Source organism: Bidens hawaiensis, unplaced genomic scaffold (assembly GCF_021521415.1).
Source record: "Bidens hawaiensis isolate Kalapana, Puna unplaced genomic scaffold, B.hawaiensis_p1.1 tig00067679_1, whole genome shotgun sequence".
Lineage (NCBI taxonomy): Eukaryota > Viridiplantae > Streptophyta > Magnoliopsida > Asterales > Asteraceae > Bidens > Bidens hawaiensis.
Genome location: NW_027501998.1, coordinates 1 through 20,033, shown reverse-complemented (window position 1 = coordinate 20,033; position 20,033 = coordinate 1). Strand labels below are relative to the sequence as shown.

The following is a 20,033-nucleotide window of genomic DNA, read 5'->3' as shown; positions in this document are numbered from 1 at the left end:
GGCTTAAGTGTCTCAATCACAACTTACAAGATTTGCAAGAGGTGGGGGGTGAAAACTTGATATTATCTTAATTACACCTCTTGTACAAGACACTGCTCCATCACAACACTATTCTATCAAAACTTATATCTTTAGAATTTACTACTACACTTACAAAAGTTTCATTGTTTCTTAAATGTGAGCATACTCCGATTTCTTACTAAAATAATATTCACAAGAGAAACTACAACAACTTATATTATTAACTTGCTTCTCTATTAGAATCTATTGGTCTTTAAATATTGACCATAAGCATGTAAATTTCCTAAAGGCTTCTAAGGTTAGTGGGAGCAGTAAAAGTCCTTATAATGACTTGTTAGAAGTACAAGAGGCGGGGGGAAGAGAGTCATTAAATTTTACTCTGAATTTCACTCCGATTACACTTCTTCTACACCATACTACACCAACTATTACACACTTAGAATCCTGAAAATGATAGCAACCTAACCAAGAGCTAATCCATAAACCAAGATTTTTAAAATTACCCAATAATCAACTTAGGAGGCCATCTGTGTTTTAATCCATACTGACATTGATGACTATGTAACCTTTGTAACTAAAGTTTAAATGGATGTTGGAAAGTTTAATGATCCTACCCCTTCTAACTAAACCATTAAATCAATCAATCTTCTGAATTGAATAAAGTTATTATTAGCAAAATTGACTCCATAAGTCAGAATAATATTTGAGATTTGGTTAAATCACCTAAGAGTGTTCGTAACTAAACTAAAGCCTAACACAAACATTAAGACACTAAGAAGCATGATTGATTATTAAATGTTATATTCAAGAGGAAATAAATCATCAAAGAATCTTCTTTCCTATTTTACAAAAGATTTGTTTAAGGATCATTACTGTTCTAGTAGCTTATAATAGATCAGAGCTATATTAGATAAACACTAAAACAACTTTCCCTAACAATTATCTTACATATTTATATCTTCATAAAACAACCTAAAAGTTATAAACTGAAGGTCAAAGAACATTTAGTCTATAAGTCAATAAAATCCATATATGGGTTAATGCAAACATCAAAATGTGATGAAATCTTTATACAATTATATTCATCAAAAATCAAGTGAATTAATGTACCTACCTCAAGATGAGTGGGAGCAACTAAAAACAAACTTGTTCTTATATAGATGACATTCTTCTGACAAATATATATATGTTACATAAGTCAAAGCATTGTTCACACATACTTTGATATTATAGATCTCAGAGATATTCCTTACACGTGTAACATACAATACTGCTCTACTTTAGAGGATAATAGGATCACATAGATTATTTCCTTATGTTTCATTAAGTAGAAGACTTATATAAGTTTAAGTTTATACTCGTTTAGATATTACTCAAAATTGTAACACGCTAGATATGTCTAGATTAAAGTGAAGCATCTAAAAGAGTACTAAGATATCTTTAAAGGAAAAGAAAGACTATAATTTAAAATGAAGAATTGAGAACTCAAACGATTGATTACCTAAACTTTGTTATATACAAAGATAACATAATGTAACTTTCGGGATATATTCTTATGTCGGCAGAAATTTATCTCGTGGAGGAGTCATATCTGATAACAACAACCTAAGTCATGATAATATAACATGTTGATTAATCACAACACAATTGTAGATAAGTGTTGTTGAAAATTTATCAGTGGACTCATAATTATATGTTAACTCCATATAAATTATATATTGAAGACTTATTGTGATAAAGTCAGCTACCATGTTTTCTCAAACAATAACAATTTGAGAGATGTTGCATTAAATTTTGATATGAAATTAATTATTTGTTTATAAATGAATTGAGGAATCTAAATTTTCATATCGAATACATTCATGATATGCTTAAGGATCCTATAACTAAAGGTCTATTACCCATAAGTATTATGAAAGTGCTTATAATCATGAGGGGTTTATTGATAACCATGTACAATTGCATATCGTATTATGAATTATTAACTATTAATATTCCTCATCAGCTTTGATTTTGTACGTCTCTTAATATGTTCTGCATGCATAATGACATATAGACGAATTAATATACAAATAAAACGTTCTAAAGGGCTTACTTGAAAGTTTTGATCATAACTACTTAGGTTTTAAATAATGACTGCAGTATGATTAATGGGGATCTTGAGCTGATATTCAATTCAATGACTGTATTTCTCTGCTCCAGTTTAAGTTTAAAGCTAAAATGAGTGTTAACTCCTGATCAGACTTATCTAATACTCATAATAAATGATTACTAAGCCAAGTGCGAGAATGTAAGATTAAATATATAATTACATATATTTATATATGGCCATTATAATCATTTATATTATAATAGATCAAAATATTAATTATACCTTATTATATATTAGTTTGGTAATTGTTAATGGGTCATATTACCCTTACTAACTAATAAAAGGTTTCCCCTTGGGTGTATATAAAGAGAGATAAATATTAACATCATAACCTAATCTCACACACATACAATTTTGTGTGCCTCCTCTCTCCTAAACCGGGTTCCTCTCAAGAACCCTAATATCATCCTTAACTATACATCCTAAAGGGGAACTCGATCAAGATGAAACATGTCGACTACATCATACCCTGCTGCGGTTACTACTCTCCATGCTATAACAGGTACACATATAATTATAGGTTTATCATATTATTCATGTTTTCCATTATCACCATGAGGAATTGATCAACATAATTAGATTGTTTTGTTTGGGGGTTGGTTTGTAATTTGCTTATTTGGTTGGTCACCAACTAGAATATTTTGAACAACGCATGCCTAAAGATCATATTACAAAACATTAGTTTATCAACTAGCTTAATCACGTTCACAATGAAAAAATTACGCGCATATTCCATCTGGGATCAATGTTGCAAGGAGAAAGGCACTGGTAAATGATTTGTTGGAATCGTTTGGTTTTTTAGGTAATTACATTATATTTTGAAGGAAGTAATAGGTGTCTAGGTTTAAATGCAATATGTTAATATTAGTGTATGGTTTATATATGGTGTTTCTATACCTATCAAACTGAATTGGTTAGTTTATAATGCTACAAATTAAATATATGCTTCATAGTCTTTCTTTAAATACTTAACTTTAGCAAATTAGTTAAAAAGACTAAGCCTAATGTGATATGGTGTTATAAGGATAAACCTGAACTTAGCAGGTTCTTACGCTAACTTTGTTTACCATATTCGAATTGATAAGTATCTAGATATGTATTAAAGTTTTTGGTTTTAAACATAGCAATTATAGGTAAATTGGTACTTTAGATTAATTTTGCTACAATTAGTATGACACTTTTTTTACCAATCAAATTTTTATCAAAAAAATTTTAAGTGGCTCGTGCCTTAATCAAGTTCTTTTTTGTTGGATCAACACGAAATTTGTGGTCTTGGGTTTGATATAAACATGATAAGTGAATATGCAAGATGTTAGTTTTTTTTAATATATTTTGTAATGGAAACAAAAAATTGTTACTGTAGGTATGATCTAAATCTATCAATAAACATCATTTAGAGGTTGTACACGTTAAATAGACTTTGGGAAACTTTTGACATGTTTGATTCGCTATTCTGATTACGGGTGACAATCGTGTCGGGTTAACGAGTTGATGGTTTTCAGGTTGGCGGGTTAGTGTGTTGAGATTCCTCAACCCTAACCCAACCCATATATTTATTCGTGTGGTGTCGACCAATTTAAATTCATGTCATGTTTGGGTTGTGTTTTTTCTCAATCCATTTTACGTTCATATACGAATATGAGTAATACTTAGTCACTTAGTAATAACTTAAACAATTGATTACTCTTATATAAAACATTTTAATATTTTCTGATAGATATAATTGTTTTTGTGTATTTATCTCTTATTCCCAGTTAACAAACATAGTTTCACATATTTAGCTCAAGATAAGAACAAACGAATGGAAATAATCAAAGAATAGAAAATCAGAACTAATAAAATAAAAATGTTGAAGTAAAAAGTAGATAAAAGGTAGTTTAAAAGAAATTAGTTTTACTTTTAAAAGTAATTGATTAAAAGTAATTGATATTTGGAACACATAAAAATTTAAGTATTTAACTTTTAAATTTAAAATTTATTCTCTCTAAATTCAAAACATTAACTTCTCTAAAATTCTTAAATGTGTTAACGGGTCAACCCACTTTTTAACGGGTCGGGTTTCGGTCGACCTGCTTTTTATACGAGTCGAGTTCGAGTTTACCTGTTTATGAAATGGGTCATGTGAGCCAACCCAAAACATATAAATTTTCGTGTCGGGTTTCAGTTAATGTCATGAATTGACACCCCTAATAATCTATACTCTATATATATATATACCATTGATGGGCAAATTAAGACGCTTTGTTTAAGTAATTTACAACATTTAATGCATGAAGTACAACATTAATTAGGGGCACAAATGTCATTGTAACATCAAATCTCACGTGTATTTGCAATGTCTTTAAAATAATTATAAGTTTCATCCCTTAAAATTACACAATTAGTCATTGGTCTTTTACATATATATTATTCTATTTTCATTTTTAACCCAACTACCCCACGATTTTTAAACGGTCGTAACTTTTTCGTACGTTAATATTTTTTAAAATAAATGGCATCATAAAAACGAGCATTTTATTATTTTTAATTTGAGTATCATATTTCTATAGTTTTCGAAGTAAAAAAAATTATGCAAAAGTGTGTGCGGTGGTTTTTTACACATTTACAGTCAACTTTACACGTTTTTTTATCGTTTGAAAACCGAAACTAAACCGTTTCTAAATAAAACCCAAATAAACTGAACCATTACCAACGATTAGGTTCTAATTTAGTTTGTACTTCGATTTTAAAAAAATTGAGTTTAAAATTTAAAACAAGAATTATTCATCTGCATATACCTTCACTTCAAACTAATTATCAACTAATACATTATCAAGAGAATCATAATATGAACAAAGATAATTTTGGTCATATAAATAATAAACCTTATTAGAATAAATAGAAGGCGAAATAATAACAAGAACAAAAATTATAAAAAACCACTGGAAATTTGGCTAAATTAAAGTTGTAATAGACGAGTTTGCTCGTATTAAATAAAACCATGGTTAACTATATATTAACTATGTCTGATATATATTATATCTAATACTAAATAAGTAAATAATTAACATTTCAATATGTACGGCCACCTCCAATTTCAACCGTGAAACCAAGCTGGTGAATGATCTCACAGTTTTAAACGAAATAATGAACACCCAAAAATTTGTTACATGATTATCAAAGTATTTGTTTCCAGTTTCCCGCTGCATCGCGCGGGCACTTTTCTAGTGATTATAATAACAACAAGAGACTTCCGGTGTGTGACTGACATGGCTATTAAACTTTGTGGTAATCAATGTTGCTCCAAGTACATCTTAAGAGTATTATCTTTTGTTGTTGTTTCTATCATTAATATTATTAATTAATGCTTTTTCTGTTAGGCACTTGGGAACGATAGCTTGTATAGGTGCATACCCTCCTTGCAACATCATTTTTAGCTCAATCAAATCTACTGCTAACCATATTATTGTAAATAAATCTGATATCATATTCTATTTTGAATATATTTAACAAGAATATTTGAACATTTATAACATAATCAGTTTGTAATGATTTAAAGCACTATGATATTAGAAGGTGGTGTGAGGGCAACATATGTTATGACTTTTCAAACATGGAGTTTCTTAGTAAGAAATATGTTAAAGATGTTCTTGGAGTGGATATATAACTTTTGTTTCATGCAGATCGATGTGTATCAGGCCACGATTATGGATTGGATGAGAAGTTATGAAGCCAATATCCTCACATTCTAGAAGCCGGGGTTAAGTTGCTTGTTTAAGATGGAGAATATGATCTCTTATCTGTAGCTGGCTCTGTTAGTGTTCATTGGCCCGAGTTCAAATAATTAAATCTTTTTGTTTAATATGTGCAAATAAATGAGTTTAGGTAATTTAATAAGGGTGCATGGAATGGAATGGTCAAAAAGATTTTAGCGCATCTCCTAATGTTTCTTTTAAAGTTAATGGTCCTGAAGCTGGTTTGTTCAAGACCCACAGTCTGATCAATTTTCTAAAGGTAGGTTAAATATCAATTTTGAGTTAACATAATACTTCTAATTAACTACCAAATTGGTAAAGAAACTGATAAAGTTTTGTCACAGGTTACGGTATCTAGATTACAAAGTTAAAAGGAATTGTGAATTTTTTAAAAAAGTTTGTTAAAAAGTGTAAGGTAATTTATGAGGAATATGGATTTGGAAGTAATGGCTTTTGACTTATAAAAGTCAATGTTGACATTAATTTATGTAACAGGTTCATGAATTAAGGCATATGGTTCCTATGGATCAACCTGAGCAGCTCTATGCATGTTAAAGGCGTTGATGAGGGGATCACTTTCTGAAAGTACCCGAACCAATTATTCCCCCCATGTGATGTCAGTAGCCAGTTTGATGGTGTGTCTGGTTCTAACCGCTTCAAAATTAAACTACTTAAACCTTGGGTAAACTTAATGGCAAACAATACTTGGCTAATACTTAACATTTTGGAAGCCTAAACTTAAATACTTTGACTAGTGCTTAATGTGAAATGAGACCCAAGGGAAATAGATAATATGAATCACTAACATATACAATTATTGCTCTCTTGCTATTAATTTTACTAACATCATTTGCTTCTATAAACTTCACAAGTGTTTTTTTCTTATTATTTTTATTTTGTATTATGTTTGAAAAGGTTAAAAATGGGTTACAATATTGGCAATTCCAGAAACAAGGTGCTAATTGTTTAAGGTTTAGAAAAAGGATTTGCAATGGACAAAATACTAATACGGGCTAGATTTACAAGAAGGGTACTTTGGGAAACTCAAAAAGTGAAACTTCATACAATGGAAATTATGCTATAAAAAGATTTATTGTCTTGGAAGAGGTTTTTAAGGGAAAGCCAGACATCATAAGCAGTGGAGTTGGGCTTTATGATGGTTTGGAGTAGATCGGGAGATATGGTGCCATAAATCCACTGTAGAACAATGGCGTCAAGGCGTTTCCATAGTTCAGTCGGTGGTGTTGGTGGTTTGTCAGGCTCAGGGGGAGGAACAATTGGTGGTTGCAGGTGGTCGGCGACTTGATATGCGATACAGTTAATACGAAACAACTCCGACCAAGTGACGTACTGGCCGGCTTTAGAATCAAGGGTGATGGGGATGAGGTTTTTGATGTTGGATATGGTGACTGCGGGATGTATTTTGGAATCCATAATGGATTATTTTAAGAGGGAGAAGAGAAGAAAAAAAAAATTTAATCAGGGTTGAGATTGAAGAAGAAGGTCGACCGAAAAGAAGAAGTCGAGGATTATGGTTTAGGGATCGGTATAGTGCTATGATACCATGAAAGAATATTTGTTTTGATTGAATTTTCCATTAATCTCTCCCCCTTATATAGGTGACAATACAATCTCTTATCCAGAGATAAGATTTACAAGGAATAATAATATGAATCTAATTCCTATTATATAATGATTCAAATTCCTATTATATATGAATTCTATTATAAATGAACTACTTTTCAATAAAAAAAATGTGTTACTATCCTCAACAAGTAATCAAAATGCTAACAGTAAATCAAATTGAAAATCTTTATGTTTGAAATCAACTGTACCAATTTGGAAAGCTGCATATACATAGGGACGATGTTGAGTATGTACAAGGAGCGTTCATGTGGAGACATCATGCAAGAGATACACCTCAAAACGGAAACCATGCAGCATATGGAAATCCGCATGATTCGCGACATTTAACAAATCTTCATCGTAACTCGTATTGCAATAATATAGGCCTACACAACATAAAAAAAATAAGGTGATTAACTAACCTCCAATCATCTAAAACAAGTTTCCTAATTCATAAACGATATTGCAACAAAATTTTGATTACCACATCATGCTACCGTAAAAAGCCTACTGCTGTTTTTTTTATTGGACAGCAATAGCATTAGTTTATGTTACTATTTTGAGATTTTCTTCATTTTTATAATAAACATTATGTTAGATTTTCAAGGGCATACCAAAGTATGTAAAGATAGTGGAAGTTGGTGCAAGAAATGGGTTACAGAATGAAAAGAATATGGTTCCTACATCTGTTAAAATAGAGCTAATTCAGAGGCTTGCTTCTACTGGATTATTTGTTGTTGAGTCAACTAGCTTTGTTTCACCCAAGTGGGTCCCTCAGGTATCTTTACTCTCACTAGAGTTTGTGGTATTTTTCACATTTTTTGTTGGGCGGATTGGATAAATCAGTAATCGGTCAATATGGGTTCTTTTAGTATGGGTCAAGTCGGGTTTAGCGACAAACATTTTGACAATTTTGTTAATAGTTAATGCATGGAGTCATTATATATGATTACAAAAGCTATAGTTAATGTATTAATTACCTTAAATATGATTCATATTGTAATTCTAATCACCTCCAAAGTAATATGATTAAAAACTATGTAGTAACACTAATAATCCATGTTTTCTGCATAAAATGATTTGTGAAGCTCCATGTTTACAAAACTGTAATTGGTTTAATGCATTAGTTCATTAATTTTTTGTTCTATAAAGGACACGACTGTTCGTGGAACAGTAATGCACAAGTGCTTGAAGCACATTTGTACAAGTGATTTAAGCATGGTTAAATAAATACTAGACGGGTGCCCGCGCAATGCAGCGGGTGTTTGACCCTGTTAATCACGTAAAAAATATGAGTGTTTATGATTCGGTTTAAAACCTTGAAATCATTTAAATCGGTCATTGGTTTGGCTTCTTTTTTCTTTTTCTTTTTTTACTTTCAGTTAGTTGGTCGGTTTCAAATTTTTCAAAACGTAGTGAACGGTTTGTTCGCAGTTTATACTGGCAACCGGCCATATGAAACCAGACCAGACTGTAAATGTTGAATGAATTTTAATCTTTTTTATTATTAATTATTATATATGTTTTGTTATATATATTAGATACAGTTAAAACATAATTAAACATAATCTTTTTAATACAAATAACTTGGTTATACAACTTTAAATTAATCTAATTGCAGTTGGATTCTTTTTGTGATCTTTGTTGTTATTATTTCGCGTCATAGATCTTCCATTAGTATTTACCATTTATGTGGCTAAAATTATCATTATTTATTTATGATCATCTCAAGTATCATATTATGTTGGTGTTTAGTTAAAATTGATTGTACACTTAAATTAATAATTATTTTAAACTAAATTTATTATTAAAGTTTAAACTGTGAAACCAAACTGGAACCAGACCGTTGGTGACGATTCAGTTTTCAATTCTTGAGTTGACAAAAAATCAGGTGTAACGGTTGGGCTCACAAGTTCAACTTCAAAACCTACACTGAACACTCCTACTTAACGTATTTAAAAATCTTCCATCCACACCTCACCTCACCTCACCTCACCTCTTCAATCCATTCCAATCGCATGTGGATAATTTAGGGCTTTACCAATTTCAACGTCCGAGACGGAGAAATTCCCAGTTATTGAACTTCATCTTCGTTTTACGAATTCGGCCTTCATTTTGTTTGGTGGCAGCGGCGGAGGAACATTTATGTATTTCAGTACCTTCATCTTTTGTGTTTATTTGATCTTATTTTGATTTCGTCAGATTTTGATTTCGATTTGACTTTCTGTTTACTATCCATTTGATTCGTGACACAAGCTTTAAACGTTTATAGGGGTTCGTTTTTTGTTTCTTATTCATGATTTAAGATTATAAAGGGTCAAAGCCATGTTAACTCAATTTTTTTATATGTGCAGATTATTCAACAGATTTCATTCAATATTCTATATGTGGGTTGATGTTTTCTTTGAGTGTATAAATACCATTGGAAGACGAATTGCTGGTTTACACAACAGAAATGACTCCGGTTTGATCAATGCACGTGAGATTACAAAGGTAAGTTGAGTTCTAAATTTAGTTTTCTTTTTTTTTTGTGCGTGCATTACGAGGGCTTATTAGTGTTTTTTTATTATCATATTTTGAGGACACTCAAATGAGGTTTATTAAAAACTATGGTAAGGTGACACCATATGCACCTGCTTATACTATGAGTCATGAATTTCAAGGGTTTTGCATAGATACAGAAGGTACACATTCTTAACCCAATAACATTTCATTTTCTATTACTATTACTGTTATATAATATTTTGATAAATTTCAGAGGAGCTCCGTGTATTATAGTACACGAGAGTTTGGAATGAAAGGTATCGGTTTGGTTTGGGCCAAAACGGGCCATTATATAATGGTATCACTTTTGTTCATGTCATTTTATAAAGGTATCATTTTGGTTCCGATGAAAAAGGTTCATTTATAATAGGCCATTTTTAAAAAGGTATAGATTTGATTCGGCTCAAAATGGGTCATTTTATAAGGTATCGATTTGGTTCGGGTCACAACGGCCCATTTGTTTTAAAAAGGTGTCAGTTTGGTTTGGGTCAAGACGGACCATTTTATCATGGCATCACTTTTGTTTGTGTCATTTTATAAGGTGCCAATTTGGTTCCATAAAAAGGTTCATTTAAAATGGCATCAATCTGCTTTGGGTCTCAACATCTCGTTTGCACTCCGATTGGTATTATGAAGACATGCTTGAAAATATTATAGTCTGCAATCAATATACCTCTTAAAAGTATAAGTTTTCTCATAACATTTTGGTATGCTACTATAAATTTCATATTCTTGCTTCATCAATTGTGGAATTGGATTACTTGATATGATAGTGTCCATTTTGCAGGGTCTCAGAGGGCTCTATGCTTGCTTTTTACCTGCAGTTCTGGGCTCATCTATCTCATGGGGTCTATACTTCTACTTGTAAGTGAATAATTAACCATCACTTAACTATTTCATAGGTTTCAATGCGTTTATTTTCTTATTTCTTAGGAGTTTTATGTTATTGTTGTTATCTGACTTGTTGTCATGGAACAATTCTTGTTTATAGCTATAACAGTGCCAAACAAAGGTATATGAAAAATTAAGACGAGTCAAGTGCACGTATTCATCTTGCTTCAGATGCAGAAGCATGTGGGCTGGTGAGTTTTGTTTAACTTTTCAGTTATTATCCGTTATATTATTTTGAGCTATGTTGTTATTATCCCAAAATTGTTACTTTTTCAGGTGTGTATTCTTACCAATCCTGTTTGGGTTGTGAAACACGGTTACAGCTTCAGAATCCTCAGCATCATGGACCCCTATATTCTGGTTTAAGTGGTATGTTTTTTTTGTTTGTTTGTTTAGCCGGGAAATTTATAATTTGTAATAGTTTGTAATGTATGATTGCAGATGCTTTCAAATCAATATTGAAAGATGAAGGGCATTATACAAAGGGCTTTCACTTGGACTTTTTCTGGTTAGATTTGGTATCGTTATTCTGTTCAATATGCTAAAGCGTTTATTGACAAATCATATATACAATATGTTTATGCTATATCTCTCGCAGGTTGCTCACGGTGCGATTCAGTTTACAACATATGAAGAACTTCGCAAACTTATAGTTGGTTTTAGGCATAAACAGAACTCGTCGAGTGATAGTAGTTCTGATTTACTGGTAAGTACGTCTTGTAAATGATTATATCATTCATTATTTGCTACCTTTATTTGTTTATTGATGAGTTGTTTTCTTCTGATTTTCCATAAGACTACCGGTGATTATGCAGCTTTAGGAGCTTCTTCTAAACTAGCAGCCATCCTTGCAACATATCTGTTTCAGGTAAGTTTCATTTGGATTTAATTTCTAATTACTTTCCAAATCTAGAATAAGATTATCTCAAACTTACGCTTCTTTTTCTTATGGTAACATCTTCAGGTCGTTCATCCTCGCGTGCAGGTAAAAATAAACACGCGTCTCAATTTTTTTTGTTCTTCTTGACCCTTTTAACATTTTTACTTATTATTGATTTTTTTAAACTGCAGCAACGACCTAGCACAACTGGGTTCCGAGATATATAGATAGTAGGCATGCGATGGAGAAAACTGCTCGGTGAGTACTCTATGTTAACACTCGATGGCTACTTTATAATAATAATAATAATAATAATAATAATAATAATAGCTATTATTATTATTGTTATTATTATTAGTCACTTTATTAGTATGATCAGAATGCTATTATCAGTTATTATATATTTATACCAGGTTATTAACCCGTGTACGACACGGGTGGAAATATTTAAAATTTTGAAAAACACATGTCATTTGAAAAGACAACATAAATTGTTATATGTTATTCGAAACGACAACATACTTTAAGTTGTAAATAATATTGGTACGAGAACCAATGATTGTGAAATACAAAGATAAACCCAAACAACATTCAAATTACAAACTTTGAAAACATAATCAAAAGTTAAAAATGTAAAATTCATAAGCTACTAAAAAGACTTCCTTGGAAACCATATTTACTTTATTTATAACCTTGTCTTCCTTGTTTAATATAAGAATTTTAACACCACTCTTCGCTCTTGATAAAACTACATAGAGTTGTCAATGTGTAAACACCGGGTCTGTGAGATATATTTCAACTCTCGCTAGAGATTGACCTTGACTTTTGTTAATGGTCATTCCAAAACAAAATACAACTGGAAAAAACTACATTTTCTTCAATTTAAATGAAAGTTTCTTAACTGAAGGTGTTAGACCATAACGAATTATATAAATGCGATAAGCAGTATTAGTACCTGAAATATAAATAAAAAAATTAGTAAATTTTTATGAATACATACATTTTTATGAATATTAGTAAAAAAAATTAGTAAATTTTTATGAATATTAGTTAAAAAATATAAATAAATCCAAAGCTATGGTTCATTTTTATGAATAAAAAAAATTAGTAAATTTCCAAAAAATAATATTTGGTATAGTTGTATTGTAATAGATAATTTCGACATAATTATAAAAATTTTAAAATTAAATTGGTTAATTAGTCAACTTCCAAAACATATGAAAAGTTTTATTATTTTTGAAATAATAAAATGATGTGTTTATTTTAAACATTAATTTTGACATTTAGGCATAATTAAAAAATGGTCAAATATAAGAAAATGAAAAGGTTTGTTGAGGTTGAAGAGTATAGAAAGATTTAAAAGTTTGTTGCTAATTGGTCAAATTTTGTATTTAATCAGGTTTAAATGTGTTATGAATATTAAAAAAAATTAAGATACAAACGTCAAAAAATGTTAAACTAAAACTAAAAGACAAACATTTAAAATAACATCTTAGTGAATAAGAATTAAAGTGTCTGGCTTTAGGATCATTGATACCATGTGTCTTTGCTCATTCTTAATCTATAGACAATCATCTAAATTTTAAAAGACAAAATGTTATTTGCTTCACTTATAGCTACATATCCTTTCTTAACCTTATAAACTTATAGAACATACTTCTTGTTTCAATAACTTTAAAAATGTTTTGTAACCTTAATTAAAAGTTTAAAATATGGATTTATATGATTGTATAAAAAAAGAAAATACATTAATTAATAATTAATTTTTGTTTACCTTAATAAAAACATGAAAATAATAGAAATTTCAATAGAAACAATAATACATTAATTAATAATTAGTTTTTAGCTAACGTAATTAAAACACGTATTATAAGAATCTTTATAAAAACGTAAATACATTGATTAGTTAATAATAATTTATTGGTTACCTTAATTAAAACGCGGTAATTAAAAAATTATAATAAAGAAATATTTGTTAACTTAAATGCGCGTTTGAACTAAAATCATTTTACTCGGAACTTACATTTTCCCGAACATGTTTTTGATATGTGACCCGAGTCTGTTTTGACTTTTGACAAACATTTTTAAACAATACTACAATATAATCATTCAAAGTTTTCATATACTTTAAAATTGCTTACTTTGGCAATGGTAATATTGTAACATCCCAAAATCTCTAAAAATAATATTTAATATATTATTTAATTATTATTATTACGGTAGAAAAGTTTACTTGAGTTAGTAGAGAAGTAATAAAATAATAATGATGGAAGGATAAGTATGCTAATTAGATGTAATTAATTATGGACTAAAAATGAAAGATGGGCCTAAGGTCCATGAGCTTAAGAGAGTATAAATACCCCTTAAAACTCTAATCATTTCTATTTTCATACATCTCCACACCATCAAAACACGCACTTAACCCAATTCCCGTTTTTGAGAAAACCACCCACAAAGACACAAATATTCCCGGAGATCTAGCCGTCGGATCGGTCTCAAATTTTAACTGACTGTTCACAGTATATAAATGAAGATTACCACCGATTAGATCTTCGATCAGAGGTCGGGAAGTATGGTTTTTATCAGCAAACCCGTAGCAGCTCAAAAGTGAAGATTCCGGCGACTGTTCAGCTGTTCCGGCGACTGTAGCGGCGGTTTCCGGCGAAGGCGAGCTGATGGGTTTGTAGATCTGGACAAGACGGTTCTGTGGCCGCTTGAATCACTCAAATCGGAGTTCGTTTGATATGGTTTTGAGCCTCTCGAGTGATTTCAAACAAAAACCTCAAATGTACGTTTTTGTTAAAAAGGCTTACTTTTCATGAACTGATTTACATGAAAATTGGTAGGATGATAGATCGGGGCATGATTATTGATAAAGTAATGAACTTGATAATAAACGGGCTAGTTGGTTCGTTTCGGGTAAAACGAGTAGTGTTCGGTTTGTGAAAAGAACGAGTAAACGAAGTCGGTTTTGCACGAAACTTAGTAGGATAGTAAATCGGACCTCATTATGTGATAAAGTTGCAAACTTGATGTTTAAAATGGACTTAATGGGCTCATGGTTAGATACGGCTCGTTTAAAAGAAACCCTAAGATCTAGTCTTGAATGTTTTAAGCCTAAAGGTCCAAACTTTATGCTTTTACGGGCCAAGTTTTACCCGCAAAAGACCATGGAGAAAGGTCACAGGATTGGTTAATATAATATCGAGGGATTTCACGACGAAACGGAGATGATTATGGGGGGGGGGGGTAAGAACGAACTGTGGTTGCGGCTGGGTAACTTCGCCCACAAGCTAAGTTCGCATGCGGATAACTTCGTTGCATGCAAGTCCGCATGTGGGTAACTTCGCTACATGCAAGTTCGCATGATGTTAACTTCGCCGCATATAAGTTCGCCTACTAATTAAGTTCGCTGCCAGTTAAGTTCGTTGCTGATAAGTTCGCTTAATGTATAAGTTCGCTGCCAGTTAAGTTCATTGCTGATTAAGTTCGCTTATATAATAAGTTCGCTTATCAGTAAGTTTGCTTACATTAAAACCCTAAATATACTAGGTAAAAGTAAGTTAATACTAGACCACTAGAATAGATCAGACGAGTATTGATACGTGTAACCTATATACAGTTAGCAGAGCTCCATTAAAGAAAGGGATAACGAGTAACGGAGAAAGAAACAGTATCCAGGTGAGTTTCTAGCTCCACTTCCTTGTTATGTTATCGGGGCTGTGTGCATACTCAATGTGAATGTTAATACACTTACCTTTAATGGTAAGTGTATGCCCTAATGATGAATGTGATAGTTATGTATATATTATGAATGCAAGCTTGACAATACATGAACGATCTTCGGATATTGCACGTATTGTTAAGGGAAGTATAATGTAGCATGTATGATATAAGTATGAGTTATGTTTATATAATGAATGCAAGCTTGACAGTATGTGAACGATCTTCGGATATTGCACGTATTGTTAAAGGAAGTATAATGTAGCATGTATGATATAAGTATGTGTATAAGGAAGTGTGTATGAATATGGTATGTATGATACTACGGGAGGTATGTATGAATGTGATAATGATAATGATAATGATAATGAAAGGTAATGTATGGTTAAAGGGTTGCAGACTCTTCTAAACTCTGCGAAGGTTAAAGGGTTGCAGACCCTAATAATATATGCGAAGGTTAAAGGGGTTGCATACCCTAATAATTTATGCGAAGGTTAAAGGGTTGCATACCCTAATAATATATGCGAAGGTTAAAGGGTTGCATACCCTAATAATTTATGCGAAAGTTAAAGGGTTGCATACCCTAATAATATATGCGAAGGTTATAGGGCGTAATGCTCTTTAAAACGTAATGTATGAATATGAAAGAAATAAAGTAAGTAAGCACATATAAACGAAACTATGAAAGTATAGAGTACGTATGAAAGTATGTAATTATAAATATATTGTATGTTGTATGATTAACTAGAACTCACTCAGCGTAGCTGACTTTTAGTATGCACGCAGGTGAGTAGGATGCGACAGCTGGCTTGAAAGGGGACACATGGCAGATGGATAAAGAAGCTGGCATCTGAAGATTTAATTGTTAATGTTTGAACTAAAAGACATGTTTTAAGCTATGTTTTAAAGACAAGTTATGAATGTTTGTAATGACTGGTGATGTTTTATGTTATTCAGCGAAAGTTTTAATTAACTCTGATATTTAGAACTGCGTTTATGAGTAAATCCAATGCCAATGTAGGGCACTGGTGACGGGGCCTTACAAATATAACATGTGAATTACATATGACACTGATGCATTTGAAAACCTCATGTTCTTCAAAATAGTTGGTTGCAACCTGATAAATTATATCTCACATTACGTGAATACTAATATCAGATCGTATTAAACATTAAAGATATAATATTAGACATTAAACATAATTCATAATGTATGATTAAATGTGACTTTTATTTTCCATAGTTCAAATAACCTGAGTGTTATAAAAAACATTAATAGTCAGTTATTTAATTTTAAAACTGTTTTGAATTCGAATTTGAAAATCATGTATATTTTAAAAACTGTTTTGAATTCGAACTCAAATTTAAAACTACTTTTGATAATTCCTACAACAGTCGATGATATAAATTTAAGTAAACATAATAAATAAATCAATATGAAAAGATGTTATTAAGCTTAGTACTAAATGTTATGAAACTGGATCTCTTAATCTCTTGAAAATATATAAAGTTAACACATTTTCCTGTTTATATATGTAATAATTAAAGGTTTTAATTACAACTAATTCATAAACCGGTGATTTTGCATAATTATGGTAAATTGAATGATATGTAATTTTGGTAATTGAATGTGATTTTAATTTGGTCATTCAAATGATTTTAAATTTTGAGATATTTGATGAAATTAGAAAGTTAATCTCACCAATTTTATTATAGGAAGTAATTAATTTTGATAAATGGCTATCATAATGTAAATTAAGAAAAGTTAGAAAAGTATTAAATAATTTATTTATATTCGAAAATAGCCTTTGAATATAATTTAAATTTGAAAAAAAGTAAACTCTAAACTGAAAAGTTATTATCTAGTCATCAAAATAACATTAATTATTAAGTTAAAATTTGAATTGAATTTGAAATGAAAATATTTTCGAAAATAATGAATCAATTTCTAATTTGCTATTAATATTTAATGCTGATAATTAATAAACATTATATTCATTTTGTTTTCATAATAATAATTACCAATAATAAAGCATATAAAGAATAATCAACTATATTTCATTTCCGAATTATATAATAATCAATTGAATTACATAAATTGTGAAAAATAAATAAATACATGAATACTAACAGAAATATACATTAGTATTAAACAAAATAAAAGACATCTTATCAAACAATCTACAATCCATGAAATTAGCTTTATCAAGTTGGAGATAATAACCTGAAATGATAAAATTAAATATTAATATTAATATCACATAATAAATAAATTACAAATTATAGAAGATTTGAATCATGTGAAAAAAATGTAAAATTAATGTTAACATTTGCAACCGGAAAATTTGAATCACGTTACCGGAAAAACGAAATAGTGAAGATCTCCATTGAATTTTCGATTTTGATATATAACCTAAAGAGATTATAAAAAATCATATAATTATTAATATAAATACAAACAAAAACGGAAAACAAAATAATTGTAATTGATATAAAACCTTACCGGAATAATATGATAAGGGTATCAAATAGAGTATAAAATATAAGTCTTTTAACCAATTGATTCAAAATAAGTCAAATGTACAAAAACTTTCAGTCAAAGAAGTTATAGCGACATAAATGTTAAGTTTGGAGTTTTCAGCCAGTGTCATTGGCACAATAAGAAGAGCTTCCGAAATAGCTTGAACACCAGTTTGAATAAACAACCAAAATATTAAAGCATATATTTATTAGAGACATATAAATGTGGAATATGATTTAATCTAGAGTGCTTACCAAATCCAAAAACAAAATCATTGATGCTCTTTCTCGAGTCATGGGTACTTTTGAAAGATTGGCTACATAATAAAATGATATCATGTTAAATATTCATAATAATTTTAATGATATATTTTACATAAATCTAAAACTAATTTTCATAATATCATCCGACAGCAAACACCAAAATTCCATATTATTATAACCTAAATAGAGTTGAAATCTTCCATTTAAATTATCATAATTAACCTTATTGTCCGTTGCCTTGATACAATTCAACCTACATGACTAAGAAATAATCTTCGTTTTTCCTCTTTCCTAGAAAACCATATGTGAATAATAACACTTTTAACTCAAAAAACTAAATAACAAAATGGACGATATAAACATAAGAAAAAATATAAACCCTAGAAACAAATATAATCGTTTTTGCTTGGTGGTAGTGTGATAGTGTAAGAATTCTTGTGTGAAAGTGAAGTATTTAGACATAAATAGTAAAGTATTTGAATTTTGGGAGACTTGAATAAATAAGGAATGCATATACGGAATTAATTAAGAACCAAAAATTAGGGAATTTTAATTACCTTAAAGTATGGACAAAAATTAGGGGGTGAGTATTAATTGTTTTTCAAATTTTGAATTACTAAAATGTAATGTTTTTAAATTATATTATAAATATTATAAATACAAATTAATTAAATTCATATCTTTAAATCTAGACTATATATATTTAAACAAATATCAACCTCATATACATCAATTATATTAATTACTTTTTATAATACTCCAATGACAAAATTTAAATTTAAAATCAACCTCATATATTTAAATCATTAATTGCTAAATTTAGAATAAGTCAGTCGGTCAACAAACGTATTTATAGTAAGCCTTATGGATGCTTAGACAAATAGTTAATCAAATAATAATTAATAATTAATTAGAATATAGAAATTTCATAATTAAATATTTCATTTTGTTAGGTTCTTAAAAGGTTTTAAATTTAAATTTTCAGAACGGTATATATGACGAAATTGACATTTGTGGATGGTTCTTATTATTCTATTCCTAAAGGTTTTCTTAATAATTATGCATAATATAATTGTTGATATAAGTAAAATTTTATATTTGTGTGAGTCAATCGGTGAATTTCATAAATTTTCAGAAATATAATATTAGAACCAATTATACTAAACTTAAATCCGCAATATATGTATACTGAATCCTATTGATGAAATATAAATTAATTATCAAAATTATTTATTATCTAAAATACATTAAAATTGAATTGTTAATGTGACATGACTGTAATTTTTCTGGTAATACACTATTTTAAGAGAAATGTTAAATAGTAATTACCTCACCAAAATGAATAAGTATTTGACATGTTATTTTTAATATGATATAATTTAGTCGTGAAAATTTCATAAATATCATTAATTTCCTAGAAATTCTCCAAAGTGAGTATAATTAGCCGGAGTCAAAAGTATGAATTATATTATTGAATTGAAAAATAATTATAAAAGATTCAAGATTAAAATTAAATTAAATATGAAAGAGACTAATTAAAGAGAATTGATTGTATCTTATTTAAATATATTATTGATTTATTTTATTAAGATGGAAATTAGAGAAGTGATTGATATACATGGAATGTTTAATCAACAACCAATAGGAAGAGGTTAAATGGAATTAAAGCCTATTGCTT

General features: G+C 29.7%; 1 pseudogene; it reads left to right on the top strand.

Annotated features, from left to right (window-relative positions):
- The first annotated feature begins 6,055 nt into the window (after nt 1–6,055).
- Nucleotides 6,056–12,110, top strand: LOC143605032 (folate transporter 1, chloroplastic-like; annotated as a pseudogene).
- The last annotated feature ends 7,923 nt before the right edge of the window (nt 12,111–20,033 follow it).